Source organism: Rattus norvegicus (genome assembly GCF_036323735.1).
Source record: "Rattus norvegicus strain BN/NHsdMcwi chromosome Y unlocalized genomic scaffold, GRCr8 chrY_unlocalized_40, whole genome shotgun sequence".
In the NCBI taxonomy this organism is placed as follows: domain Eukaryota; kingdom Metazoa; phylum Chordata; class Mammalia; order Rodentia; family Muridae; genus Rattus; species Rattus norvegicus.
In genome coordinates this window covers 175333-184946 of record NW_026947401.1, presented here as the reverse complement: position 1 = coordinate 184946, position 9614 = coordinate 175333, and positions in this window count along the sequence as shown.

Here is a 9614-nt window from a genome sequence, read left to right as displayed (position 1 = left end):
TTAGTAAATTTGGAGAAAGAATTACCAGGGCTGAATGGGCTTTCAAGCCCATAGGAACACAATGACAATGACCTATAGCTTTCTGATACTAAACTAATATTCAAACACTGTACATGGACAGTTCTATGGCTCCAACTGCATATGTAGCTGAGAATGGCCTGTTTGGACATCAATGGGCAGAGAAGCAATTAGGCCTACCAAAGCTGGACCCCCAGTGTAGGGGAATGTCAGGGGATGCTGGGAAAGGGAGTAGTTGGTGAGGGGGAACATCTTTATAGAGGAACTGGTGGGGGAAGGGATAGGAGTCTTATGACTGGAAAACTGGGAAAGTGAATAATATTTGAAATTAAACAAAAATATCCAATTTTTATAACAGGAAAAAATAATAGTTTAACAAGCTGAAGAGCCAAAGTGATGAATCTCAATCCCACATGAGAGGGAGAAGAAATAAACCCCAGGAGAGAAGAGTGAGGGACCTGGGTGAGAAAGGAGACAGTAAGGGAAAGAGGAGAACATGGTCAGGTATGGATGGGGAGTAGGACTGAAGCCTTGAGTGCCAGCAGAATGAATGGAAAAAGGCAACTTCAGGAACTAAAAGGTTGGGGGTGGGTGGTATCTCTAGAATATTCCAGAGACCTGAGACGTAACAGACTATCAGGACTCAGTGAAATGTCCAGGAGTGGTGAGAGGGAACTTGTAGAGACTAACTCCATGAGGAAGAGAGAGCATCAAGTGAGGGATAAGATTGCCATCCACAATCCTCTCTGAAAGAACTTCAGGGACAAAACCAGAGAAGAGCATGAATAAAAGAAATTCCAGTGACCGGCCATATCTGAGAAGCAGATTAAGTAGAGGCCCCTAAGGCCTGACACTATTACTCATGCTTTGCAATATTCCTACAACATACGTGTCATGACTGCCTTCTGAAAGACCCAACAAGCAGCTGAAAGAGTCACATGCAGACAATTACACTCAGCCATTGAACAGAAGCTGCTAAGCCCTGTGGTCAAACTAGGGAAAAACTGGACGAAGCTGAGTAGGGGAGCAGCCCTGTAGAAGGACCAGCAGTGTTAACTAACCTGGACCTCAGTGATTTTTTAGACACTGAGACACCAATGCGGCATCATGCACCAGCTAATATGAAGCCCCTAAAACTGGGGTGCTGGTTCTGGACACAACAAGAGAAGATGCACTTAACTGTCAAGAGACTTGAGACCCCAGGGAGTGGAGAGGTCTGGTAGAATGGGGGTGGAGTGGAAGATAGCTTCATGTGACAGGAAGAATAGGAAGAACACTTCTGGAAGGGAAAGCAGAGCTTGTAGAAGACCTCATGCAGGGAAGTGCGTCATGCAATTGTAAACAAAAAATGTAAAAGACCTGAACTTTTATATAGAGTGCAAGTTGTTGAAAAATATTTACAAGTGATTCTGAGTGGACTACATAAATATGTTTATTTACAAATCCATGGTAAATACTAGAAAAATGGCAACAAATAGTAATAGGGCAGAAAAGGAAATAAAGTTAAAGTTGGTACAGGTTACCATATGGATGTTGTTAATTTCAACATGCTGAAGGTTAGTGGATGAATAATTTGATGAATGACTCATATATACTAACAAAATTTCTTTTTTTTTATGGTTCTTTTTTTTTTTGGAGCTGGGGACCGAACCCAGGACCTTGCGCTTCCTAGGCAAGCGCTGTACCACTGAGCTAAATCCCCAACCCCCAAAATTTCTTGACTCTATAGTGAAATTCACGGAGGGAGAAAACTATATTATTTAATATTTCTTTTTAAGTACATTTATTTAATTAAATAAAATTCAATAAGGAACCGAAGATAACCCTTTTCATCTCTGACATATCCAATCTCTAAACGGGGGTATAGTGGATGAAACTTCATATAGCATTTGCCTCCTCCAGGTATTATTAATTTAAAATAATAACATAGCAGTGTATCATATTTGTGGGCCTTTCTTATTAATGCCCATTATCTCCTCAGAAGGATATCCATTAAAAGCAATCTAACACAACTTTGTTTCCTTTAAATATTAAAAATCTTGAATATTGTGCTTGCTTATCATTTTAACAGCATAAAACACCATATGTAATTACTTCGTTTTTACATATCAATATCAATCACTTTACTTTTCTGATTTTGATACATCCCAAGCATAACAAAGAGCAGATTGTATGCTCTTCAGCAATCCTTACATTTCTCCCATAGTCCACTACATGTGGGCCATATTACAATCAATTAATTTAATATTCTTGTAAATGACAATGGCATGCAAATGTAGATTTTGATATTTCATACAATAAAAAAATCAAAGATCCAATGAATAAATAGTTACAGAATTTACTTTTATAGGAAGACAGTAGGTAAATAATACCTTATAATATCGACCCTAATTAACATTGAGTCAGTGCTGGAATATGTGTAATAATGTTTGTAATAAGAATAAGTACTTTTCTGTATCTTTTAAATAGCAATTGGATACAGTCAATAAGGAAGTGTCAGATAAATGTAGAAATAATTAAAAAACTTTTTAAAATTATTCTGAAATTTATTTCTAGAATATCCGAGTTCAACTCTCAGGCTCCATATTACTAGCTAATATAGAGCTGAACACTTGTATTCCATGTGCATACACAATACTAATCTCCATAGGAAATAAATGTGTTAAAATCGCAAAAGCTATATTTATTTAAGAGTAAGATTTTTGACGTTTAAGATTACACCTTCTTTCCCATTTTTATTAAATTGGGTATTTACTATATACATTTCAAATTTTATTCCTTTTCTGTGGTTCCAGGCCATCAGCCTTATCCTCTCCCCCTCCCCTTCTATAATATGGTTGTACTCTCCACATCCATTCCCTTCTTTAAAGCACCCATCTGTACTTTCCCCTACATGAAGGGTCCAACCTTAATAGGACCAAGGGCTTCACAATGGTGCCCCAAAAGGACTACATATGCAGTTGGAGCCCCGGATCAGATCATGTATAGTCTTTGGGTTGTGGTTTAGTACCTGGAATATCTGGTTAGCTGGCAGTTTTTTTTTCTTTGAGGTTGCAAGTCCCTTAGCTCCTTCAGTCCTTCCTTTAATTCCTCCAAAGGGGGTCTTATGCTTAGTTCAGTGATTTGCTGCTGACATTCATTTCTGTGTTTCAAATGCTCTGGTTGTGTCTCTAAGGAGAGATCTATAAACATTACCTGCCAGCATGCACTTCTTAGCTTCATCAACCTTATCAAGTTTTGACATATATATATATATATCCAGCACATGTCCAGCAGACTCTGAGTGGCCATTCCTTCAGTCTCCTAAAACAATGCCGCCCTACACCTATTATGGATATTTTAGTTACCCTTTTAAGGAAGGTGTGAATCATCTCCATTTTGGAACTCTTTGAGTTTCATTTGGTCTGTGCATTGTATGCCAGGTAATTTGAGGATTTGGAGTAATATCGACCTATCAATGAGTTCATGCCTTGTGTGTTTTTCTGTGATTGGGAAACCTCACTCAGGATGATATTTTCTAGGTCCATCCATTTGACTATGAATTACATGCACTCATTGTTTTTAATAGCTGAGTAGTAGTGCTTTCTGAAAATATATGTCATTTTCTGTATCCATTCCTCTGGTGAAGGTCATCTGGGTTCTTTCCACCTTCTGAATATTATTAATAAGACTGATATGAACATAGTGTAACATGATTGTTTGTTGTATGTTGGAGCATTTTTGGGTATATGCCCAGGGGAGTTATAGCTTGGTCCTCAGTCAGTGCAATGTCCAATTTTTGAGGAAACTCAGGACAGATTTACAGAGAGGTTGTACCAATTTGCAATCCCAACAACAATGGAGGAATGTTCCTCTTTCTCCACATCCTCTCCTGCATCTGCTATCACCTGAGTTTTTATCTTAGCCATTCTAACTAATGTAAGGTGGAATCTCAGGGTTGTTTTGATTTGCATTTACCTGATGACTAAGTATGTTGAACATAACAGAAAGCATTTTAAGAAATGATGCTACCCTAGCTGTTGTTCTGTATATAGCTGAGTTCCAATTGATTCATTTCTATCTCTTTCTTAAAAGTTTAAGTCAAAGTGCATCAAAGGAATCTATATAAAACCATATATGCAGAAACCAACAGAAGGCAAAGTGTCAGAAAGTGCCTAAAACACATTTGCACAGGAGAAAAAATTCAGAAAAAATACCAATGGTTCAAGCTCTAAGATCAGCAGTCAATATATGAAATCTCATCAATCTGAACATTTTCTTTAAAGCAAAGTACACTGCCAATAGGACAAAACAGAAATCTACATATTTGGAAAATACTTTAAGCAACCCTATATCTGGTAGTGTGGCATAATAAAAAATGTAGAAATAATTCAGAAAGGTAAACTCCCACACAACCAAGTAACCCAACTCTTAAAATGGGTTAGAGAGATAACCTAGTATTCTCAACTGAGGTATCTCAATAGCTGAAAACACATCATAAAATGTTCAACATCCTTAGTTATCAGAAAAATGCAAAGAGAAATGAACTTGAGAGTCTACATTACACCAGTGTGACTAAGACAAAAACTAATTCAGTAGCAGAGTAGGCTAGGATGTAGAGAAAGTGGAACACTCCTCCACTTCTGGTGGGATTGGTATCTATACAGCCACTTTGGATGTCAGTGTGAAGGTTCTGAGAATATTGCAAATAGCATTGCCTGAAAACCCGGCCTTACCACTCACTTCAATGCAAATACTCAAACATGATCCACATATAACAGTGACATGGGGTTGAACATGTTCAGGACAGCCTTACTTTTTTTAGTCAAATACTGGAAAAAATCGTGATATATGTCAAATCAATTGAGGAATAAATACAGAAGGTGTGCTATATTTAAAGAATGAAATACTACTTGGGTATTAAAAATGAGGAAACCAAGAAATTTTTAAGCAAAGGGATGGACCTGGAAATTAGTGAAGTAACAGAGATCGAAAAGGACATAACATGGGATGTACTTAGTAAGAAGTAGACATTAGCCCCAAAGATCAGTATACCCAATACACAAATCATTTATCACATGGAGGGCAAAATGTTAGAAGGCCAAACTGTGGATTCTTGCAACCCACTAAGAAGTGAGAACAAAATGGTAATGGAAGACAGAGGGATGGAGGGACCTTGCTAGAAGTAGAGAAGGATGGACAAAATAGGGGGAGTAGAAACAATATAAAGAGAAAAGAGAGAAATCTGGAGGAAAATTGGAAAAAATAACAATAAGCATCAGTGGTGGGTGGTGAACTTGGGTATTGCCAGGAAAGTCACAGATGCCAGGGATGCAAGAGGGTCCCATAAATGTATTGGGATGATGGTAGTTGAAATAATAAGCAGCAAAGAGTTAGAACCACAAGAGTCTGCCTCCGGTCGCTAGACATGCCCACCTGTGAAGACCAGGTGATGCCCACACAGTTCAAAATCTTTAACCTATAAATGTTCAAAGTCCAAAAAAATTGCAAAGACAAAAAAAGAGGCAGAGACTGAAGGAAAGGCAATCCAGAGACCAACCAACCAGAAAAACAATTTCATCCACAGACTCCAAATCCTCAGACTATTCCTGATATCAAGATGTGCTTGCAGATAAGACTCTAATATGTCTGTCCTCTGAGGGGCTCTGCCATCAACTGACAGTGACAGATTCACATACAGATAACCATTTGACAGAAACTGAGAGCCAGAAAAGAATGGTTAGGGGATTGTCTGAAGGATCTCAAGGGGATTGGAGCCCAATATGAAGAACAACACTATCAATTAAGTTTACCCTTCAGAGGTTCAGGAAATTTACCACAGACAAGTGCATACTTGGGTCAGTCCATGGCTTCTACTACTACATAGATCATAGAGTGTATGGAGAAGACAACTGTCTCATCTCCCATATCTGGGAAGGGAGTCAATTGGTCCTGTGGCGACATCATATCCCAGAGAAGGGGGATGGTAGAAGACTAAATTGGAAGTGGGCAATTAGATGGGGGAGTAGCATCTTAAAAACAGAGAGGATCAGAATGGCTTGGGTGATTCAATAAAGAAAGACAAATTGGGGAAATGACATTTGAAATGTAAACAAATGAATAGTTTATTGTACACATATAGTGTTTATAATATAATACATATATGTTTCCAACAGAGACATTCACATCTCACTCCTTAAGGACTGTACAGTCATTATCTGTACTATAGGTTTACTGAAAGCTGAAATCCATAGTTTTTGAGATGTACTTATTATTGAAAATTTACATAAATAAAATCAATCAATATTTTATTCTCTGTCCCTGTACCTATAATAAATTGTTATTAACCTTGATAAAAATGTAAAAAAAAAGTATTTCTACTCAATTTGGTTTTCATTCTCTGACTCAAATTTCACGCACTTTTAGTTGTACATCTCTATATTCCCTCCATTGTCGTCCTCTTCTCTCTCTTCACATTTGATATTCGTGTTCCTTACAGTGTCCCTCAGCAGTACATAAGTACACTGGTACTTCCCAAAATGAGGACAGCGGGCACTAAACTGATCACACAGATACAGAGTCTTCTGAATTAACATTATGGTTCAAGTGAATAAGTATCCCATTTTCCCTTTTTGATCTGGGTTAAGTCATCAATGATGACTTTCACAAGATCCAGTCACTGTCCGGAAAATTACATGCATTCCTCTTCCAGTCTGTCAATGCACTATATTTTCCTTATGCATTCATAAGTTAAAGAACAACTTGAATATTTCCAAATTATCAAGTGTCTCTATACTAGAATAAATCAACATTTAGATATATGTCCTTGAGGTATATCTTTAGGTGTATCCATTTCTACATTCATGAAGAAACATCATACTGATTTCTAAAGTTGCTTTAGAAGTTATTCCTCCTAATTATTCCTCCGGATAATTTTTAAATTTTTCTTTGTCTATTAACAGTCCACATACCATAGCATCAGATTATTTTAAGTTTCTCCATGAAGTGTTTTCTCTCCATCCTGGCTTAGAATTGGGTGAGGATACTTAGATCAATCTGTGTAGCCCTACAGAATTCTTCTTGATATATTATCTTCTATTGATGGTGTCATATCTACAACCCTTGATACACAGCCTTTGATACACCTTCCTTCACCTGTGTAAAAGAAAATATTTACAGCAGACGGATTCTGTAATGTTTTGGATACTACATGAATCCCGTAACTGAAATAAGTCTATGCATGCTTATTCAGGCCCAAATATATCCATGGGGAGACGTGCCGACTAAAAATGTCAGCTACTACTCAGATGTCCTCTATGTATACCATCTAAGGTTATGACAGTCACTACAGTTCAGTTGTGGAACTGAAGAATACTCAGTCGTTTTCCAAATTAAAAAAAATAAAACAAACCAAACCAAAACAAAACAAAACAAAACAAATTACTAAGACAAGTATTGAGATAATGCTTTTATCTATGTAGAACATTAATTTCAGCCTCACATACAAATGTGTGAAGTGAATTAATTTTAACTCAGTACTGCAGAACAAATAATATACTTTTGGGTATGGTCTCTCTGGATTAGAGTATGATATCAATACAATCTTCCATGACAGATTTCCAAGCACATATGAACATTTGAGGACTCCAGGAGAGTAACTCTTGATCAACAAAATAACCTTCATGTTATTTGTGACACTGTCCGGGACCACTTCTTGCTATGTATCAGAGATCTGACTCATTTTTAAGTCGTTTTTCTATCTCATGCTAATTTTTACGCAGCATGATCAGAGGGTGGTTGTAATTTTCCTCCCTGGTGAATTCACAGCTACAAGAAAGTATGAGAAGGCCTAGACATTCTAGAATGTAGAATGTTGTTTTCTGTGTCTTTCCTTGACTCCCTCCATTCTCACAAGGTTCATATCAGTGAAGAAACTGCACACAGAATGTGAAAAACACTTGCTGGGCCACAGGATAGACAAAATCAACAATACTTTCCTTTCTTGGGATTAGACATAGTGGACAGGAGATACATTGAGTTTAGTCAATGAAATGCTCCCCCTGTATACCTATTGGACAAACGTTTACCCACCTGGATTGACTTGTTAACCATGTGTACTTACCCTACTTACCCAGTTCTCAGGAGACTTTATTCTCAGGAAGGGATAAGGTGGTGGACCAACATCTTATGCTTACTCATTATTTCGCAGTTACTCCAAGATAAACAGATTCCTCCAAAAGAGCTCCCATTTCCATAGTTTACCTGACTTCAGGTCTGAAGTTATGAGCCCAGTCAACAAGAAAATCTCCATAACCAAGTCAAAGAAAATCTTTTCTTTCTTTAGTGCTGGGGGGGATGGGCAGCTCTGATGGTGTCTTCCTTATTGTAGGTTCTTCTTGAGACAGGATAGGGGGAAGAGCATGGGAGGAGGGTAAGTTTTGATCTATTTAGAGTTGCAGTATAATAATAATAATATTAATCATCATCATCATCACCATCACCATCATCATCATCAATAACATCAGCATCATCAATAAAATCACCATCACCATCAAAAGTAATTTAGGCTGGTAAGATGATTCAGCATTTAAGAGAACTGACTGCTTTTCCATAGGTCAGAGTTTAATTTCCAGCAAAAACATCGTGGCATACAACAATGTATAACGGCATCTGATGCCCACTTCTGTTGTGTCTGAAAGTTACAGAATAATCAAAAATCAAATAATAAAAATCTTTAAAAAGAAATAAATAAAAGTTTACTTATCTAAGTTTAAGTACTGTGCTTCTTTAGCTGACCAGCTTTTTGTATTCCACTGAGGACAGAAAATGTGTTCCATGTCTATTAAAATCCATGATGAGAGCTCACACATTACTTGCCATATTCCTAGGCTGTTATTCAAAACACAGCTTCTGCTTTTATGAGAAATTAAATAGCTTCTTATCACACTCCTATCCTTTCTTCATGTCCTGGCTCTGAGAGCCACATAATAAAATTAGTTTGTACATGAGGACATTACAGTTGAATTTTCCTGTTGTGTGAGAAAACTGAGGTTAACACAGAGGTGTCAGGACTGTATACAAAGAAGTGGGCATAATGACTAACTTAAATCCAAATGCTGTTCGTGCAATTGTTCAGTATACATGGGAGTTTTCCAACTCACAGTTCATCTTTTGGATCTCAATAGTCAGTTTCTCCATCTTCTTAATCTGTTGTACTTGCTCATTGATGGTGGAAGTTTGGAATGATAGCTTTCCTGCAGATCGTGTAGATAAATACAGGGAACATGCACAGCAAAGGCCCACACAAAGGATAGAATATGCTGAATCCCCCAATGAAGCCTGATGAAAGAGGAAATCTACAGACACTTGAAGCGCTGAAGGAGGAGGAAAGCTCTCTTCAAGCTGGCCTACTAGCTATTTTCTTTCTCCCAACCATGATCGATAGACATATGACTCACTCCTTTCTGTAGTCCCCCTGGCACCTAACAACAAAATCAGTCCAATACATGAAGAAATTGAGGACATTTTAAGTTCTTATCTGATGGGATGCAGGTAAGTCCTGGAGTCCATAGTGATTAGAACCACCAAGACTTAATCATGCATGTTAAAGAAAAAGA